Source organism: Euprymna scolopes, chromosome 21 (assembly GCF_053919585.1).
Source record: "Euprymna scolopes isolate OS-2025 chromosome 21, ASM5391958v1, whole genome shotgun sequence".
NCBI classification, from domain to species: domain Eukaryota; kingdom Metazoa; phylum Mollusca; class Cephalopoda; order Sepiida; family Sepiolidae; genus Euprymna; species Euprymna scolopes.
The window spans coordinates 46,614,134-46,633,467 of NC_136502.1; the positions used below are offsets into that span (position 1 = coordinate 46,614,134).

A 19,334-nucleotide genomic window follows, 5' to 3' on the forward strand; every position below is an offset into this window, starting at 1 on the left:
GTAAAAAAAAAAAAATCTTTCCTAGAACTATCCGTCTGTGGAACACAGTATCACACGATTGCTTCCGAGCTAACTACAACAAGGGCATTTTCAAGTCTAATGTAAACAAGTTCCTGTTGAGTTGTCCTCTTAATTAATCAAATGCTACCCGATTTCCACCATTACTGATCATCACAGTGTTGTCTCACAGTCTACTCGACACTCATTAACTCTTATCTTCAAGTGACCCTTGATAAGTGGTGACCCCTAGTAAAAAAAAAAAGAACATAAACACAATAAAAAACCAAAAGCATCTGCTGATAAATGGTTTAATGTCTTCATTGCAGTTACACTTGTCCTTTTCGCTTAAGCATAATACACATATTTTTCGCTTAAGCATAATACACATATTTTTCGCTTAAGCATGATACACATACTTTTCGCTTAAGCATAACACACATACTGATCATTTTTTTTTTTTTTTTTGCAAATCAGCAATTTATTTTTATTATTCAGATTCGTCGAACTACTATTCTCATCTTGTGTATTGTTTTTCACAACGTTTCAGTTGATGTAATCTACAACCTTCTTCAGAATCACTTAGGACTTCTATCCAGTCATGGCTGACAGAATGGGAACATGCTACCCCCATTCATTAAATACAGGGTTCCATTTGAAATTGCGTGCAGATTCCCCAAGTTCGACAGAAAGATCCCCAAGTTTGACAATACATGTATACCTAATGAAGGTCGGAGGTTACACCATACACCTGACAAAGGTCGGAGGTTACACTGTACACCTGACAAAGGTCGGAGGTTACATCATACACTCAAGATGAGAATCGTAGTCCAAAGAATCCATATAATATAAATAATCACTGCTCATCTAAAAAAATTCAGAAGATATTTATTTTTTCCGATGTGTATCAACATGGTTTTTAAAAGTCGTCCTTCGAGAGAAAGATTTCCCACACACATCACATAGGAAGGGCGTCTCTCCAGTGTGTATTATAACGTGGGTTTTCATGTGTGTCTTTTGAGCGAAGGTTTTGCCACAAATATCGCATTCGTATGGTTTTTCGCCGGTGTGCGTCTTCATATGACTCTTCAAATGTCCACTTATGTAAAAGGCTTTCCCGCACAGGTCACACGGGAACGGGGTTTCTCCTGTGTGGATCCGTAAATGGATCTGTAAACTATAATTCTGGGTGAAAGCCTTCCCGCACACTTCGCATTTGTAACGTCTCTCTCCCGTGTGCGTGATCCGATGTGTTTTTAATATGTCCCCGCGAGCGAACGATTTTCCACAAACTTCACATTGGAACGGCGTCTCACCCGTATGAACTCGGAAGTGAATTTTCAGCGTCTGATTCTGGGAGAAGGATTTTCCACATATCATGCAATAAAACGGGGTCCTAAACGTGTGCGTCCGTGCGTGTCTTTTGATATTACTTTGTGAAAACCGTTTCCCACACACTTCACACGTCGCATGTTTCTGTTCGTTCCGGCTCGCTCTGAAACTAGCAGCTCGACTGTCTTTGCACGTGTAATCGTTTTTTTTTAATTCTCCATGGAGGTTTGCTTTCTCATTGCAATCTAGTTTCTGATGCGAGATGAGCTTGACATTGGTGCTGAATGTTTGGCTGCAGAATTTGCAACAAAATTCTCTTTGGGATGAGAGCAGATTCATTTCTGGTTTAGGTTCAAGTCTTGTTAGTGGTATTGTTGACACCTGAAAATAAAGAAAAAACAGTCAGCATCATCGTTTTCTGTTTAATGCCTATTTTACATACTCACATGGGTTCAACGATTTTTTAGAAATTCTGTGAGCTGTTGGCTCTGTTTTTTTTTTTTATAGCAAACTGTCCCACTGTTTGTTTATACCATAAGTTGTTTATATCGTAAGCTGTTTGCAGTACAAATGTACTGCAAACAGTCTCACTTTACATTCAGAGTAAATTATATAGCAGTTGTGTCAGGAGTATCATGTTATCTATATTTTATGGAAATTACTCCAGACAAGGCATGAAGCCACTTGATATAAGGAACTAAAAAAAAATACTCTTTCAAGGTCAAAAATCAGCCAAGATAAGTGTGAAATGAATAGATCCTAACCCAGAAGACAACCTTCCCCCTTTGTCTATGAAATATGAGGAATAAAGGATAAATTAAAGGAACCGAGAGTTATGAGAGTGTCAAAAGTAAACCTAAGGTTCACTTTCTACTCTCCTTATGCTGGTGAGTGGCTCCACCCATTCTTCTTCTCTGCAACCTTTTTATGTGATGCTGCTAGTCTCAGTCTTTTCTTACTCAATCCTTTATTGCGGAACTGTAACTACCTGCAATAGGAAATCTAATCAAAAGACGACACATTAAGTTGGATAATTTGTTGAAAGCGCTACAATTACCCACCCAACATACATGTCATCCTAAGAAAAAAAAATCTGTTGCACTGGTATAGCCATGTGGAGTGCTCAAGCTCTTGGATAAACTGTTGTATAAGAATGCAATTGCAAGAAGGCTGACCAGCCAAAAATACTTAAAAGTAAGTGATTAAACAAAAGTGGAGTTTGGAGATTGGCGATTTGCTGATCTTACAGACTAGAGAGTGAGCTTGTAAAATTCTGACCTGTGGACAGGAGCAAAATCGATGCGAAATGAAGAGGGAGAATGCGAAATATTTATCATCATCCTCCTGTTCATATTTAGTTTAATACCAGATTTTACTATGGCATTAATCCAAGGCAGGTTATTTTACTATGGCATTAATCCAAGGCAGGTTTAACCGGCTTCCTCCAAAGGAGGAAGTTTCATGGGAGTATGAAATTCAAAAGCAGTCTCCAGTAGTATGTATATCTCCATTAAGGGGGATGATGACATTAGGTTTTTGCAGGGAGGTGTCAAAATCTTCCTTACATTATAGCACCTGGACTTCCCGAATTTGTCACCTATCTGGTATGGACCAGTCTCAACATTGCTCAACTTTGGTGATCTAACAAGAACTGGTGTGTCATCGTGATTTTTTATATACTCACATGTATTGAATAGTACGACATAATAATGACACACTGGTTCTCACCAGATCACCGAAGTTAAGCAACGTTGAGTCTGGACAGTACCAGAATAGGTGACCATTTAGGAAGGCTAGGCGCTGTATGTACCTTCTGGGAAGGTTGGGCATAGGGCCAGCACCCTCACCTTGAAAAAAGAACTAGCTGCAAAAACATCTACAAAAGTTGTGGATGGCCTATCCTCATCCAGGGGCTCAAGGCTATGGACGGATGGATGAATGTATTGAACAATTTTTAGAAATTAACTTCCGAATCAGTCAATCTCTGACCAGGTTTTCACTGACCCCTCTTTCTCTGAAAGTCATCCATAGCACTTTCTCCAATGTTTTCCTTGACCTTTCTCTGTCAACTGACCTTTACCTTAACAATTTTTGCATCTAATTTACTCTAGCACTTTCATCCATTCTCTCAATGTAACCAAACTATTGTGCACACACCAATATCATTCAGTGTTCCTCTGAGGTCATCAAATCTAAACTTGTCTTGAAGACTCACAAAAGACATCTTATCAGTCTCATAGTTTCTTTTCATGTAATTGAGCCTGGAGCATGAGATCTCTATGGTGTCATGTAAGAGATATGCAACAATAAATTTGATCCTACCAACCAGCTTGTTGCAGACAGTACAATTGGTGTCGTTCTCAACTGTGCTCCACATATGATAGTCCATGGGGTTACAATCAGTCAAGTTGAGAGAGGGGGGAGGGACAAAATATTGCAATTGGTAAAGTCATGAGTGTGCTAAGACAGCTATATTGACAAAAAACTGCTGCCAGACATGTGGCCTATCGCAGTTATCATCTCTAGCCAGTATGTGAGAGTGGATAGCAACACAATATAACTATTTTAATTGAACCTGGTTCTCTTTTCTAAGATATGGGGCAGCATGATATGACCTCCACAGGAAACACGGCCCTGTCGGTGGAGCATTAGAATATGCTCTGCCCCCCTGCAGAGGGTAAAAGTCCCTCAATGGGGGGTCTGGATATGACCTTAAACTATATCCGATGGTGAGGCCCCAGCTTGTGGACTTTGGGGAGTGTGGAGCCAGCCTTTAATTACCATTGCTCCCAGGTCCACTCTGACCCGGAGTGGTAATACCTGTTAGGGTCCCAACTGTGGGTTAAATAGAAACCGACTTCAAAACAACAAATATATTCTATTAAAAAAATTTTTCTTCAAAATCTTTGGATTCGGCATTAAGTAACCCGAAAAGGGTTGATATGCCGTAAAACAAAAACAACCAACCAACCAACAGGAAACACCTCAAAAGGTCATTGCAGTTTAAGGGCCTCTGAATCTTCTTGGTTTTTCTTTCTTGTCAAATTTTTCTTGGAGTTCATATATTAGATCCATTGTTCTTTCTGCTTCTCATAAATTCGATTCTCACGATCATTTTAAACACTTTCTCATGCCTAAGTCTATTCTCTATCTTTACAAGTTTATTAGCAAAGCATGTATGGAGTATGTCTGTCATATTTAGGCAGATGAATTTCTGTCTCATTTGAGGGTTCTTGATAAGGTGAAGAAATATATCTATAATTTGATTGGCTCCACCCAATTTTCTTCTCTTTCTGTGATGTTGCTAGTCTCAGTCTTTTCTACAAATACTATTATTGCATGTGTTCTTTAGAATTGTCTGACCTATTCCCTGCTTCGTCTGGTTCCAACTCGTTTGACTCGTTATTCAAGTGGTCGCCATCAATTCAATGCTTTGATACCTCATTGTAATGCAGCTTTTTATTCCAGTAGCTTCTTTCCAAGAACTGCAACTTTCCAACTTTCTTATCTGAAGGAATTTTCATTAAAAACAAAAAAAAAGAGAAATTTGGTTTTCATGATGCAGACAATTTTGGTCACCTGTTGTTCTGTGTTTTGTACAACTGACCATGCGAAGAACCAAAGTATCTCTGGCTTAACTGGCTGCTTTGCTTTGTTGAGGAGTTTCTTGACTTTTCTAGGGTAGGCATTAGTAGTGAGTAGTTTTGCCCCTTAATATACTTAGAAGAAGCTGAAATGTTGTAAAACTTTTTGAATTAGTGTCTTTTTTTTTTTTTTTTTTTTTTACATGGGCTTCACCACATTATCAAGGCCACGAGGCCACTCAAGGATAAGGGTTAAAGAGTGTACAGTAAATTTTATCAAAATCGGATGTATATATATATTTAAAGTTTTGAATAGGTTCTATCCTTGAATGTTGAGGAGCATGTAAATATTCAGCACATACAGGGTAACATAAAAATTCAGGACCACTTCCATTGTCTTCCTTAGAAAATGCTATACATATGATTTAAATTCATCAAAATATATTTGGATTTTAAATGAGGTTATATCCTCATACAATTCCCAGGAAGGCACTTTGAGATTCAAGAACACATCGATTGTCTTACCAGTAAATTTTACATTTTTAGATTTTATGCAAATTTTCTAATCTTTCTTTTGTCTTTCTTTTTTTTCACCCCAAACAAGGCCATTTGGATGTAAGGGGCTAAGGAAAGATTAACAAGATGTTTGTTTACATTACTTTTAAACTTTTGCATATCAGTACAGCCAGGGAAGCAGATAGCAGGAAGGGAATTCAAAAGTCTAGAAGTTTGAGGGAAGAAACTATTAGAATAGAAAGCTTTCTGGCATTTAGGGACCTCAACAGTGAAGGGGTGAGATTTTCTTGCTAAGGGATATGTACATCGAGGAGATGCAAGTGCAACGAGTTCATCAGAGCACATTCCATTAAAATATTTGTAAAATAGGCACAGAGATGCAACATGGAGGTGATGGGACAGGGGTTGGAGCTTAGTTAACAAAGTGGGATCTATTAGATTGAAAACTCTTTTTTGGACCCTATAAAAGAGGAAGAGGCTAGTGGTAGATGCACCAGCCCAGATGTGGCAACAATACTCCATGCATGGATGAATAGTGGCCTTGTAAAGATACAGGATACTCTCAGGTGTGAATAGTCTTCTAGCTTGATAGAGGGAACCCACCTTCTTTGCAGCAGCTTTCACAATGTCCTAAATGTATTTGTCCCAGTTCACATTGCTCACAAATGTTAGGCCGAGGTGTTTGAAGGAAGAATTCTCAGGTAGGGTATTATTTGTCATGGGTATAGGTGGTTGAAAAGGTGTCTTGTAATTGCTAAAGGAGAACAACTTAGTCTTACTAGCATTAAATGTTACCATCCATTTGCGGCCCCATTCCAATATGGTCTGGAGGTCATTTTCTAACGATTCTGCCATTGACTTAGATTTATGTACATCCATTCTTCTCTTATGCATGTTAAAGAGCATTGTATCATCAGCAAATATACTCATCTCAGACACAATATTATCAGGGAGGTCGTTTATGAATATCAGGAATAATAGTGATCCAAGGATCGGCCCCCTGAGGCACTCCCGCATTAATATTATGCGTTTTAGACGTCCATCAATGACAACCTGGATGGTTCTATTGTCTAAGAAGGATCTAATTACATTTAGTATATGTCCAGTTATAGCGTAGAATTTAATTTCCATTAGCAGCCCTTCATGCCAGACTTTGCCAAAGGCCTTAGATATATCAAGGGCTACAGCCTTGGCTTCGCCCGGCTTATTCAATACATGGTAAATGCGTTCAGAGATAATAGTTAAAATATCTGCAGTAGAACAACATTGTCTATAGTCATACTGTTTGTCAGAGAAAAGATTTGTTTTTGTGAGTTGGTAGACCAGTGCTTGCTTAATTAAGGTCTCAAAGATTTTAATGAAGAAGTGGAGGAAACTAATAGGGCGATAATTGAGAGAGTCAGTCCTTTCGCCAGAATCCTTGTACACTGGTATCACAAAGGCCATTTTCCAACTATTAAAGAAGCAAGATTCAGCAAGATATTTATTGTAGAGCTTAGAAAGTATGAGGGTTACCTCAACTGAGCATTTTTTAATTAGTATAGCAGGGATGAGATCAGGCCCATATATCTTGGAGGTGTTTAAGTTTTTTATGATATCGTGGACATGAGAAGGGGTGATTTTTACATCATCTAGTGTGGCTTCAGTCAACATGGGAAATTTGGGATGGAGTTGTTTGTTGGCTCTAAGGTGGAGTTGGACACAAATCGCCGGGCAAGCAGTTCTGTCTTCTCCATTCCTGTGCATGCAACCTTCTAATTGCTGGATAGCGGAAAAAATCACACACATAATTTAAAAATGTAATCCTGTACATCTTTAATAGATTTGTGTTAAGCAGAATATTGACGTAAGCATATGAATTAGTACACTAAACCCATAGTAGAGTATTATAGTTATGGCTTCATTCAAACTTTTTAACTAGTATTTTTACTATGGAGACATCTGGCATTCCAGTTGCTCTTCAAATCAAATAGTCAAATTTCAATCAATAGTTTTGGAATGTATAAGCATCTACATGGAGTCAAATTATAAGAGTGAATGTTTCTTGCTAGAAAGCTAATCATGTAACACGGTTATCCTTCAAAGTTGGGGAATAGCTAAATTTCCAGAAAGTATGCAGAACATAATAATGGTACTAGAAAAGTGTCTTACAAAAAAAGTCTTCCCAATGTATGTGGGTGGGAGTGGTAGTAGGCCTGAGTGTGAGAGTGAAAACTCCTCCAACTTCTATCTGTTTGACCAATCATAAAAGAAAATATAGATTAAAACTAAATATACCAAAAATCAATGAAAGAGATTAAAAATAAAATATACTTTTTAGGATCAATAAACAACCAAAGTTATAAACAAAACTGATTGTTTTTAGCTATTAACTATTAATTAATGCAATCCTGGTCAAAGAAATAGAAATTCTGAGTTTATACACACACACATAGAAACATCTTATTGAAAATTAATTCAAATTCTCAAGAACCACTAAAAACCTATAAAGAAAGTATACAGAGTTTTTAATTATCTGACAAGGAGTACATATAAAATGGAAAGACCTTATTCGGTAGAGTTTTGAAAAATGCAATTCTTCTAATCAGAGGAAAGGTTTGCAATATATATATATATATATATATATATATATATATATTTACATGGGGGTCACCACTTATCAAGGCCCGAAGGCTACTCAGGGATAAGGGTTATTGCGTGTACAGTAATCAATGAGATAATATTGTAGTAATCATTAGTATTGGGGGTTTTGATAGAGTGTCTTACTTAAGGGAGCGGTTTGTCAAGAGTTTGTTTATGTTGGACTTGAAGACGTCCAAGTTGTAGTCAGGTGGGAAACAGGCAAGCAGCAGAGAGTTCCACTGGCGTGTAGTTCTAAGAAAGAAGCTTTGCTCATGAAATCTACGTTTGGATTTAGGCACAGATAAAGAGTGGGGAAAATTATTGACAGTAGTTTCAGCCAGCCGGGTGTTTCTCGTGAGTTATCCACATACAATTTTGTTGTATCAGTGTGGCTAGACTAGCACCTCTCCCTACCCAAGGATTGAACCTACAACCAACCATCTAGTTAATAAGCAGCAATTCTAACGTCCAGCTCATGAGATCGGTGCCTGTAAACGACCTTCTCAAATGACCATTTACATAGACACTTTTACTTTTACAGTGCTCGACTTATTTGTTTATTTACAAACAAACAATGAGCTTCGCAAAATGAAGCAACAGATAGAATAATTTTATGATAGTGCTCTACCAAAGGAAGGGGGCTTAAAATATATATATTCTGCAAAAACTTTTATGGGTATACAAGTGAGTCCCATGAAATGTCCTCTTTTGAGAGAGTTGGTTCAACCCACCTAGTGGAAGTGCTGTTTTAGCGATATATATATATATATATATATATATATATATAGAGAGAGAGAGAGAGAGAGAGAGAGAGAAATATGAGGGTCATTCCAAAATAATGCCTCCTATTTTTGAATGGTTCAGAGGGAATTGCAAATTGTATTGTTATAATGACTGAGCTTATGTATTCGTAATTTTTGGAATTTATACTAATTTGGACATGACACCTATGTATGTAATAGTGTTTTTTTTTGTTTTGTTTTTTTACCTCAAATGCATTTGCTGAAATTCCATTATACTGAAAAAGCACCATTTTTTTTAATGAAATTACGTTTTCATCAAGTTTTGTGAAAAATAGAATTGTCTCCCTTGCATCTGGAATACGTCAATCTGCAAATACGCCATTTAAGCCACTTTTTTTGAGGAGTTAGTTCATGGTTGAAGCACTACTACCAGGAAATTCTAATATGTCTGTTCAAACATTTTTTTCTTCTTTTTTTTTTTTTTGCACGGCCAGAGTACACTACCTTCTGGTGTTGTGCAATATCTTCCCACGGTGGAAGGGGATGGGGGAATACAATGGATTATACAACCATAGACTTTGTAAAAAGGCTATTGTGTTTCTATTTATTGCCCCCCCCGACAAACACACACCTTGATAGTTAGACACAAGATCGATTAGTAATATTTGAAAAACCCAGCTCCTCAAAATGACAAAAATAAAAATTGCCTCACTCCAGAAAGATTTCTTCTTCACTGACCGAGGGCAGAAAAGATGCAATGTAGTATCAAAACAGATACTATACTTTACTCCTCGTAAAAACACTGTTACTTATCAATTTAGATCATTAATTCAATTCAATTAATTTGGTAAAGATAAATAAATAAATAAATAAAACAAGCAGTTGCCATGTAGGTGAAGGATGGTAGAAATTTACACAGAAGAAAATATAGTAAATCACAAATTTAATGACTAAGAAATAATAATTTGACGACCACTTCCAAACTTAACCGAGGTAGGCAGACGACAAATTGCCCGATACAAAAAACACCAAAAAAAACAAAAAACAATTATGGACGATAATAATGAACGTAATAAACTTAACTGATTTAATTTTTACTATAACATCCCAAACCCTTTCTAAACCATACCATTAACCATAACCTTCCTCAAACCATCCTTAACTGTACCAGTACCACTAACACTAAGTCCGGGTGTTAATAAACATCTCAAACAAAAACTTTCCCCTAATCCTAACTCTGGGTGTTATTTAATCCACGGGGGTATGCCTTCGTTCCATCAGCCGTGATCTTATAGAAATCTTAAGTAAATCGAAACTATATTTTTTGTATCGCCCGCATGGAGGATTGAATCTTTAATCTCCAGATGAGTGCCACTTACAACTGAATTTTACCTAGTACCTTATCCGTTCATGTCAGGTGTTCCTGAGGACAATTTTCGTATGAATTTTGAGAGCTTAAAGAAGGTCGCAGGTTACATGGGCCAAAATGTTAGGAAATGACACTCAAAATACGAATATGGCAAGACAGTGTCCGATCAAATTGAGTTGATATTAAAGACTTCATGTTTTGGGCTAATTTTTATTTATTAATTTTATTGTTAGGTGAAAGTACAGATTAGTGACCCCCCCCTCCACCTCACTTAAGGACGGCTGCCTAGTGCCTCATCACGAGGGCAGATACATTACGAGGAGTAAAATATAGTATCTGTGGGGAAAATTCAGCTCCTCAAAAGGGGACACGCTGGATTGGAACAAAAATAAAAATTATCTCAGTCATGAAGGATTTCTCCTCTATTGACCGAGGACAGAAAAGATGAAGTGTAGGATCAGAACAGGTCCTATGATAAGGTCATTAATACTATGGCAATCCGGCATTTACTTTTATGAAGTTTATAAATTGAAACTGAAACTCTTTACCGGAAGTTTACGGATGAAGTTTAATATCAGGAACTGAATCTGACCGGACACCGTTTGCTGCGGACATTGAGTCGGTGATATTTCTGGTTTGCCACACCTTGTCCTTAACCTCATCACTAATCCTAAGTTGGAGTTGTAATACAAAAAGAACATATATATATAAAAACACGCAATGATGCAATGCACCTGTTCTCTGAAAAAATAAAAAAATAAATAAAAATAATAAAATGATTTACCTTTCTTGACGGATAACTTTTTTAGTAACACCTTTTTTTCCACCTCGGCAATTAATTCACACAAATATTCAAACTTGTTCATTAAATCATTTTTAGTTTTTACATAGAAAAACTGACGAATATTTCATGATTATAATTAAAACCAAAAAACATTCACAGAAGACAACGGCGATTTTGTTTTTCTAAAATTACGATTAAAAAACGTTATATGAAGACTTTTCGTTAAAAGCAGTCGGCAATATAAATCGATTAAACGGTGTACACAAAGGAAAATCTCTCATAAATTTTCTTCCGCATTGCAAACATTTTTGGGTAAAGCAAAAGGCACAGACTATTTAACATTTGAGAACTCGTCATGATCATATTCGATTTAATGCCCATTATACACGCTGGCATGTATTGGACGACTTTAAATAATGGACTTCCAAACTAATCTATCTCTGACCAGGTCTTCATTTATTCCTCTTTCTCACAAGTCCATTTTCGATTTATTTATTGCATGTTTTTTTGGCTTTCCTCTATGAATGGACCTGTTACCTTATTGTTCTCCATCTACTAACTTAGTGTCATCTGTTCTTTCAACATACTTATATATTTGAAGTCTGCACACATCTCCTTATACTGTCCAGATTTAATCTTCCTCTGAGGTCATCAGAACTAAGCCCGTCTTTAAAGACTCACATTAAACATCCTTCATATCATTCTCATATCATTTCTACCCATGTAACCCATATTCTTAACCGTCATTGGTCAGGTTTTACTCATAAAGAAAACATGAAAACAATAAATAATTTATAACAAGCACAGTAAGAGTTAAATTCATTACCGACTTTTGCACTTAAAACATGAACAAACTGTTTGTGAGATTGTTTTCGTTTTTTGCAAAGTTTTATTTTAATGTAAGCTGTCTTACTAACACACAGAAAACGTCAATGTTCACCGAGTGATAGCTTAACTTCATTGAACTTAGGTGATTACATGTATTTTTACAAGGATTTTGTTGAGGAGAGGGTTGCTATACTGACTTAGAGTTAATGGTCGGATAAAAGTATTTATTTTTTTAATATCTTTACAACACAAAAAGTTAACTGAATGGAACGATCACCTAAAAATTACGTCAGCCAATTTTTTCATGCGGCAATCAGACACTATTTGATGAACGATGAAACTGCAGCATTAACCCTAACTTCCTCTGAACCAGGAATTTTCGTGGGAATATGAAATTCACAAGCCGTTTTCAGTCACCTGTATAGGAAAGATGTTTTTCTAACTCTTGCAGGGAGGTGTTGACGTTCTCCTACTTAAAGCGACTAGTATTCCCAAATTGGTGACCCCTTTTGTACTGATCAGGCTCAATATTGCTTAATTTTGGTAATCTAGCGAGAACTGGTGTGGCAACAAGATTATTGCTGTATATAATCAGTAGGCTATGACAATAGAATATTCTTATCATTGTTTTGACTCTCGAGTATATATCCGACACAGTTAATCAACTGAGAACCACATCGCTCTATATAAGATATCAACGGATACACACTCGAGAGACAAAACAATAAAAAATTATGCTGTTGTCATAGCTCTAATAATCAGACACCATTTACTGAAATTAAATTCCTAAAACAAAAAACATCTTGTAGTTTGTACAAGTTATAAGTATATGGGTTGGCAGAGAATTTAATTCTATTGAATTAGATATAAATTATTTGTTGTTTTTGTTTTTCGTTTATGAGTTTGTGACTTCCAAAGAAAGAGGAAAGTTTTCCTGCTCAGTTTGTGGAAATTGTGTTGGATGCAATTCGATTTTTTGTAGGACTTTAAGCATTGGATACAGCAGAAGTGCAGAAGAATAACTGATAGGTTGAGAGAGAATAACCAATTTCTGTGCAAGATGTGTGAGACAATGAAGATGGATGAGAACTCGAATGTGAAGAAAATATATTTGGATTGCAAAACTATTGAGGTTGTCAAGAAGTTTTGTTACCTTGGTGATATAATTGGAGCACAGGGTGGCACAGATGCTAGTGTGATTGCAAGAATTAGAATTAGATGGAGTAAATTCAGGGAACTTCTGTCATTACTAACCAACAGAGCTTTACCACTATAGACCAAAAGAACAGTCTGTCTGGCATGTGTATGCAGAGTGGTAATGTATGCACATGAAACCTGGTCAGTGAGGTTTGAGGATGCGTGTTGTATAGGGAGAAATATTAGAATGATATGATGGATGTGTAATGTGAGTCTTAAATACACTGCTATATCGGATGACATCAGAGAAATATTAAATCCGAACAATATCGGGAGATGCATGTTGAAGAGGACATTTTGATGGTATGGATACATTGAAAGAATGGATTAGAGTTTTTAAAGACAAGACAATGTTAAGGAAGTCTCATTTTAACATTTAGAAGCAACTTTATTTGTCATCTTCGTTAGTAGCATTTACAAGAGAGAAATGGGTTAGTAGTTGGAAGTGTTCTTGTGTGTAAGAATAGATCGAATATTATACCAGCTTGTTGACAGAGAGAATAGTTCAGTTTACACGTGTTTGTAGCCAATAGTAGTCGGGACAAAGAATTAGACAGTTCCGCGATGTAGATAAGCTAAGCAGATTAATGGAAACAGAAAGGTAAAGGTATTCAGTGCATTTACGTGTTGTAGCAGATAGTAGGAGTATGTGTCTTGTCTATGTATCAACATGAGTAGTTCTGTAGCTTGTAAAGTAAGTTTGAGCATATACCACATGTTGTGGACAAAGGATTAAAGAGTCCTGTAGCATGAGAAAGAAGGTCGGCTGTGTAGATAGTAATGTTGGCTCGTGGTACTCATGTTAGCCGGCGACCAAAGGCTCCACCCCTCCCTAACAGCAAGGTGTGCTGCCGGTCATGTGACTGGGAGCCAGTAAGATGGAAGATTTAAATCTTGAGCCGCAAGATTTTGTCTTTGCCAGTTATTGTGGCAATTTAGATTAGTAGATTGTATAACAAGTGAGATAGCGTGTTCAGTTTACAAGTGAAGGTCAAGGAAACCATGGCGTAAATCACAACCAAAGATAGGTTACGTTTCTGAATTTTTGAGATTATATGTATTATTATTCATTGGAGTGTGGTTTTCACAATGTTTCGGTCAATATAACCTCCGACCTTCTTCAGGTGTATCTTGTCGAACACGGGAATATTTCTGTCGAACTCGGGAATTTGGACAGAATTTCGAGCAGAACCCTTTATTTACTTCACGGGGGTAGTGAGCTCTATTTCCATCAGCAATGATTGGATAGAGGTCCTAAGTAATTCTTGTAAGTCGCCAACACTGAGGATGGAACCTTCAACCTTCGGGAGAATATCACTTTTACAATTGATTTTTTCCAGTACTCTAACCACTGCGAACAATTCTAGTACGAATTTTAGGAGCCTTAAACCTACTTTTTATTTCTAGTTGACCATTACTCCTGATCTTAAATGGAACACGTACATCAAATCTGTTGCCAAGGCCGCTGGAAAAATGGTGGGATCTTTCTATCGATCCGGTAGATATCTCACTGCTGATGCTATTCTCTATCTATATAAGAGCCAGGTACGTCCAAGGATGGAATACTGTTGCCACATCTGGGCAGGAGCTGCTAGAAAGGACTTGACCTGCCTTGATAGAGTTCAAAATAGACTTCGTAGCCTCGTAGGAGATGTCCTTTTCTCTTCCTTACAACCTTTATCTCACAGAAGAGATGTTGCGAGTTTGTCTCTGATGTATCGTTATTTTCATGGAAAGTGTTCGAATGAGCTTCAATCTATGGTCCCCCCCTCGCCAAACTTTCACAAGAAACACTCGTCTAGCTGTAAACACTATCAATAATTCCCCCTACTCTTTATCTGTGCCTAAACCTAAACGTAGATTCCATGAACAAAGCTTTTTTCTTAGAATTGCACACCTGTGGAATTGTCTTCCGTTTTCCTGCTTTTCATTACTAATGATTACTATAATGTCCAATTTCTACTGTACACTCTTTAACCCTTATCCTTGAGTGGCCTCTTGGCCTTGATAATGTGGTGATGCCTATGTAAAAAAAAAAAATAAAAATATCACCATTTATTACTAATTATTACTATATATTAATGTATATCTATCTCTATACTTATTACTTGTATATATTATCTATTGTTTATAATTACTACTTTATACTTTTTTATCTCTTCTTCCTTATAATAAATATTTAAATCTGCAAAGTCTGATGAAACTAACGGATTGTTAATTTGATTCCGGTAGTGGAAACATATGTAACTAAGCAGATTAAAAACGGTAATATATATATATATATATATATATATATATATATATATATATACTAGCTGTACTCGGCCACGCATTGCTGAGGCTCAGTTTGTTAAACTGGAATACATTCCTCAAGAAAAATTGCATTTTGTTCGTTCATTTACTTTTATTAGTTTTTGCAATTTTTTTAATCAATAAAAGTTGTTATTTTTTTCCCCAAAAAAAGATTATTTTTTTACCATAAATTATTAGGTGAAAGTTCTTTTTTTCAGGAAAACTTGCACTTTTTTTTAAAAAGAAATTTGTCAGTAAACGTTTCTCTTGGAAAACGGAATTTTTATTATAAAAAGAACAGATGAATGCTTTACATGAACACTGTAAATAGTTATGTGAAAGTAGAGAAAAGTTTGATTCTTTTTTTCAAGAGAATGTACAAATTATTTTTTTGTTTTAACAGATGTTCAGAAAATAAAAAGAAAAATACTTCCATCATTAATTATGCAAAAAAATAAATAAAATGTTGATTTAGTGTTTCAACATTATGCTTATAAATTACGATAAAACTTGCTGAGTATGCGCTGGTTTACGGTTGTTGTAAAAATGGAACAGAAACTTAAATTTCGCTTCGTTTTAATCTTTCTTAATTTTTTAATTGTGCCCCCCCCCAACGAATATAATCAAAACAGTAACATTCAGCAATTGTACTTGATGTATATAAAACACAAAATATTTAAAAAAAAAAAAAAAAAGTTAATAGCGAAAGGGAAATAATTCCATTTTTAAACGAAAAAGTCAGTTTGGTATCTCTTTTTGTTATTTTTTACATAAGTCCAGCTTACCATTCACATTGGAAATGTCGACATTTATAGGTTGTCGGATACTTTTACAACAAATAAATACTCCAATCTAGTAGATGTATCAGAATTTTTGTCGGAATTTTTGACACCCCTTTCACGAAACTGCGAATAAAATATTAAAAATTCGTAATTTCTCTTTTAAAAGTGGGTTGTTTATTTTCTTTATGGATTATACTTCCAAAATAAACTATTAAAGTTGTTTTAAAAGTAATAGAAATATTTTTTTTATTTTTTAAAAAACAGTAATGAATTTTACGAACTCAACATTTTTAAATTTTTTAAATCTATCAAAATTTTTCTATCGATTCTATTTTTAGGATATTTTCAGGGTCAATATGAAATTTTATGCTCTTTCCAATAAACCAAATATAATATTTTAGACAAACTTTTTTTTTAATTCACCCCCCCCCCAAGGGTCTATTAAAAAGTAAATAATTAATTTACTCACCAAAGTTTTATATATCACAAATTGAAGAGAAAAGGTCAATAAATAATATATTCAAATTTAAAACAAAAAAAGTAGTGTTATTTAGAAATTTACCTGTAAAGTTTGAAGTTTAAAACTTTTTTTTTAATCACGTTGTTTGTTTTTTCTTTTTTTTTTATGAAACCTTGGTCCTTGCTCCTTTAATTGAAAAAAAAAATTAGAGCTTGAGTTACATTTTTCAAGCTTGGAAAGACAGGGTGGGATTATTCACTATTTTTCACAAAATTTCTGACATACCTACCAATCTACCCATGTTAAGAACGGCTTTCGGAATAGACACCCCTAACCTTGCCAGCATACCCGAAAAGCTATAAAAGTTGACGTGTCGAATGTGAACAATGAGTTGGACGTAATGTAAAAATGTACCGAATTTAAAAGGGAACAAAATTCAAATTTCCGTTCCATTTTTACAACAACCGTAAAGCAGAGCATTCTATGCAAATTTTACCTATCTTACTGTTATTAATGCTATTTTCTTAAGCAAAAAAAAAAAAAATATTTAGGTTTGGCTATAAATTCCTAAACTCATTTCACCCTGAATAATTTAGGTGACTGAAATAGGAATCTAATTGAATCTTTAATTTCATGAATAGTATGCGAGAAATTCATTTTTCTTCGAGTTATATCGAATTCATTAATACGGACTTTAGGGGCTTTTTTTTTTTCGTAATGTTACTGTAAAAATTATTTTTTATTGTTACAAATTACGATGCTTTATTTATATAAAAAAAGCAAAAATAAATTCTTGCGCTTTTTATTTACTACTAAAAACCATAACTTTAGTAAAGGTATTTTTTGTTTAAACAAAATAAAACATTTTCACTTAGAGTTAAGTAAAAATAATTAGTTCATTATATTCTGCGATCATTATTTGATAAATACTGCAATTTTCATTAAAATTGGTTAATTTCCTGATTTTTGGTGAATTTTTAAGCAAAGGGAGGGGTCAAAATGTTTATACATTTTGAGCATCAGCATTCATTTTGTCTGTACCTACCATTTTTCGATGAATATTTGATAGGAAAGCGACCACGTGTGGTTAATTTAAATTAAATTTCAATCACATGGTTACATTATCAATAATCATGTGATTAAACCCATTGAAAATTTACCAATATTGTAAACACATTCTGTTTACATTAAGCCTGTAGTGTTGAGACCAAAATATCCTTTCCGTGATGCAGTGTTGGCAACTGAGATGTCCAGAAAATCGCTAGATTTTTAACTTTTATCATCTGAAATTTTCAAAAATCGCTAATCCCCCCCCCCCAACTCCATATTTTAACTTCCTACCATAAAAAAATTAGAAATATAGTATATTCAATATATAAAATGTTCTGCTTTCTCACTATATGTTTCTGGAATTATATTGAAGCGGTTAGCTCCCCAGAAGGCTTACATATTTTATCAGCTAGTTTTACCTGTTTTTTCAGAGAGGGTATTTTTTTTAATTTTTTTTTTTTTTTGCAGGAAACAAATCATAAACTTAAACTTTTTATAATAAAAGTTTAATTGAAATATACTGCAAATTAAACATCACAATAATGGTGCAACATATTTTGAAATTAGAAAAATAAAAAACAAAAAACTTTGTTTTAGCATGTTGAAAGTATTTAGGTTGGTAGATAATTAAATTCTACTGTATTGGTATAAGTTTTTTTTTTCTGCTGTTGTTTCTTGCTGTTGTTACATTTTTATATATATAGATATGACCTATAAAAGGAAAATTTTCTGAAAATGAGTAAATTCTTGAGTGTTTAGCCCTAATAATGTGGCATCTTCAATATATATATATATATATATATATATATATATATATATATATATATATATATTTTTATGTATGTACTTCAGACCCCAAAAACAGCAATTTTCCCCCTTTGCCAGAAACATCACTCATGGAATGTAAGAACTTGTAAGATATTGGGGTGTGAGCCAGTGTTCAATAATTTATAATCGGAATCGATCATTTTTGGAGATCAAGGTTGCAGGTGCAGGAATATCTATAAGTTGAAAGTGTTAGAGTATCACTGGGACCATTAAAGATAAATTTAACCAGATCTCCTGATATATACCGAGTTACATCCACATCCATATAAATTTAAAAGGCGTGAATTAATTCGGAAAAATAACGACATTTGATAAAAGACTTGAGATCGCTGTACAATGAAATAACAATATTTATTAACCTGTTTAAAAAACAGTAATTCGAATCATTCTAACGTTAAGGGATTTTGCCACAAATGTTCATTAGACAGTCTCTGCTTATAAGTGTCCTGTACAAAAGGCAAAAAGTTAATAATTAGAGAGTTTCATGAACAAAGGGACACGTGGTTATTTTCTGGGGGAAAAAGAAAATCATTACTTGCTTTAGTGACATGTGTGTGTGTGTGTGTGTGTGTGTGTGTGTTCAGTACATGTGAAAACAACAGTTCAAAATAACTTGCTGAAAAAAAAATTATTCTCGTTCTATATGGTAACTTTCCATGCTGAGAATTTAGATGCATGACGCGCGCAAAGTCATGTTGGGTGAATTTAATATCCCACAAGATGGAGTTGGGCAGCGATGATGTTTACTTATAAAACTGTATCCCGGACTGATTTGATTTTTGTGGTAAAAAGCTTATATACCTGTGTTGTAGAACATTTTGGACTATTTGTTGTATTACTGCACATGGAACGTAACATAGTTGTTTTCTCGCATGAGTGCGGATGAGCAAATCATGACGTTGTAAACTTGTGCATACTTCATGCACATGCATGTTGAAAATGGTGATTGT

The 19,334-nt window shown here is 34.9% G+C and overlaps 1 long non-coding RNA gene across 1 annotated transcript; it reads right to left on the reverse strand.

The window, feature by feature from the left end:
* Window positions 1-291: 291 nt before the first annotated feature.
* Window positions 292-11,211, reverse strand: LOC145242221 (uncharacterized). Its single transcript, XR_013862671.1, has 2 exons — window positions 10,948-11,211; window positions 292-1,710 (listed from the first exon to the last, which is right to left on the reverse strand). It is a non-coding gene; the product is annotated as an uncharacterized LOC145242221 (long non-coding RNA).
* Window positions 11,212-19,334: the final 8,123 nt, after the last annotated feature.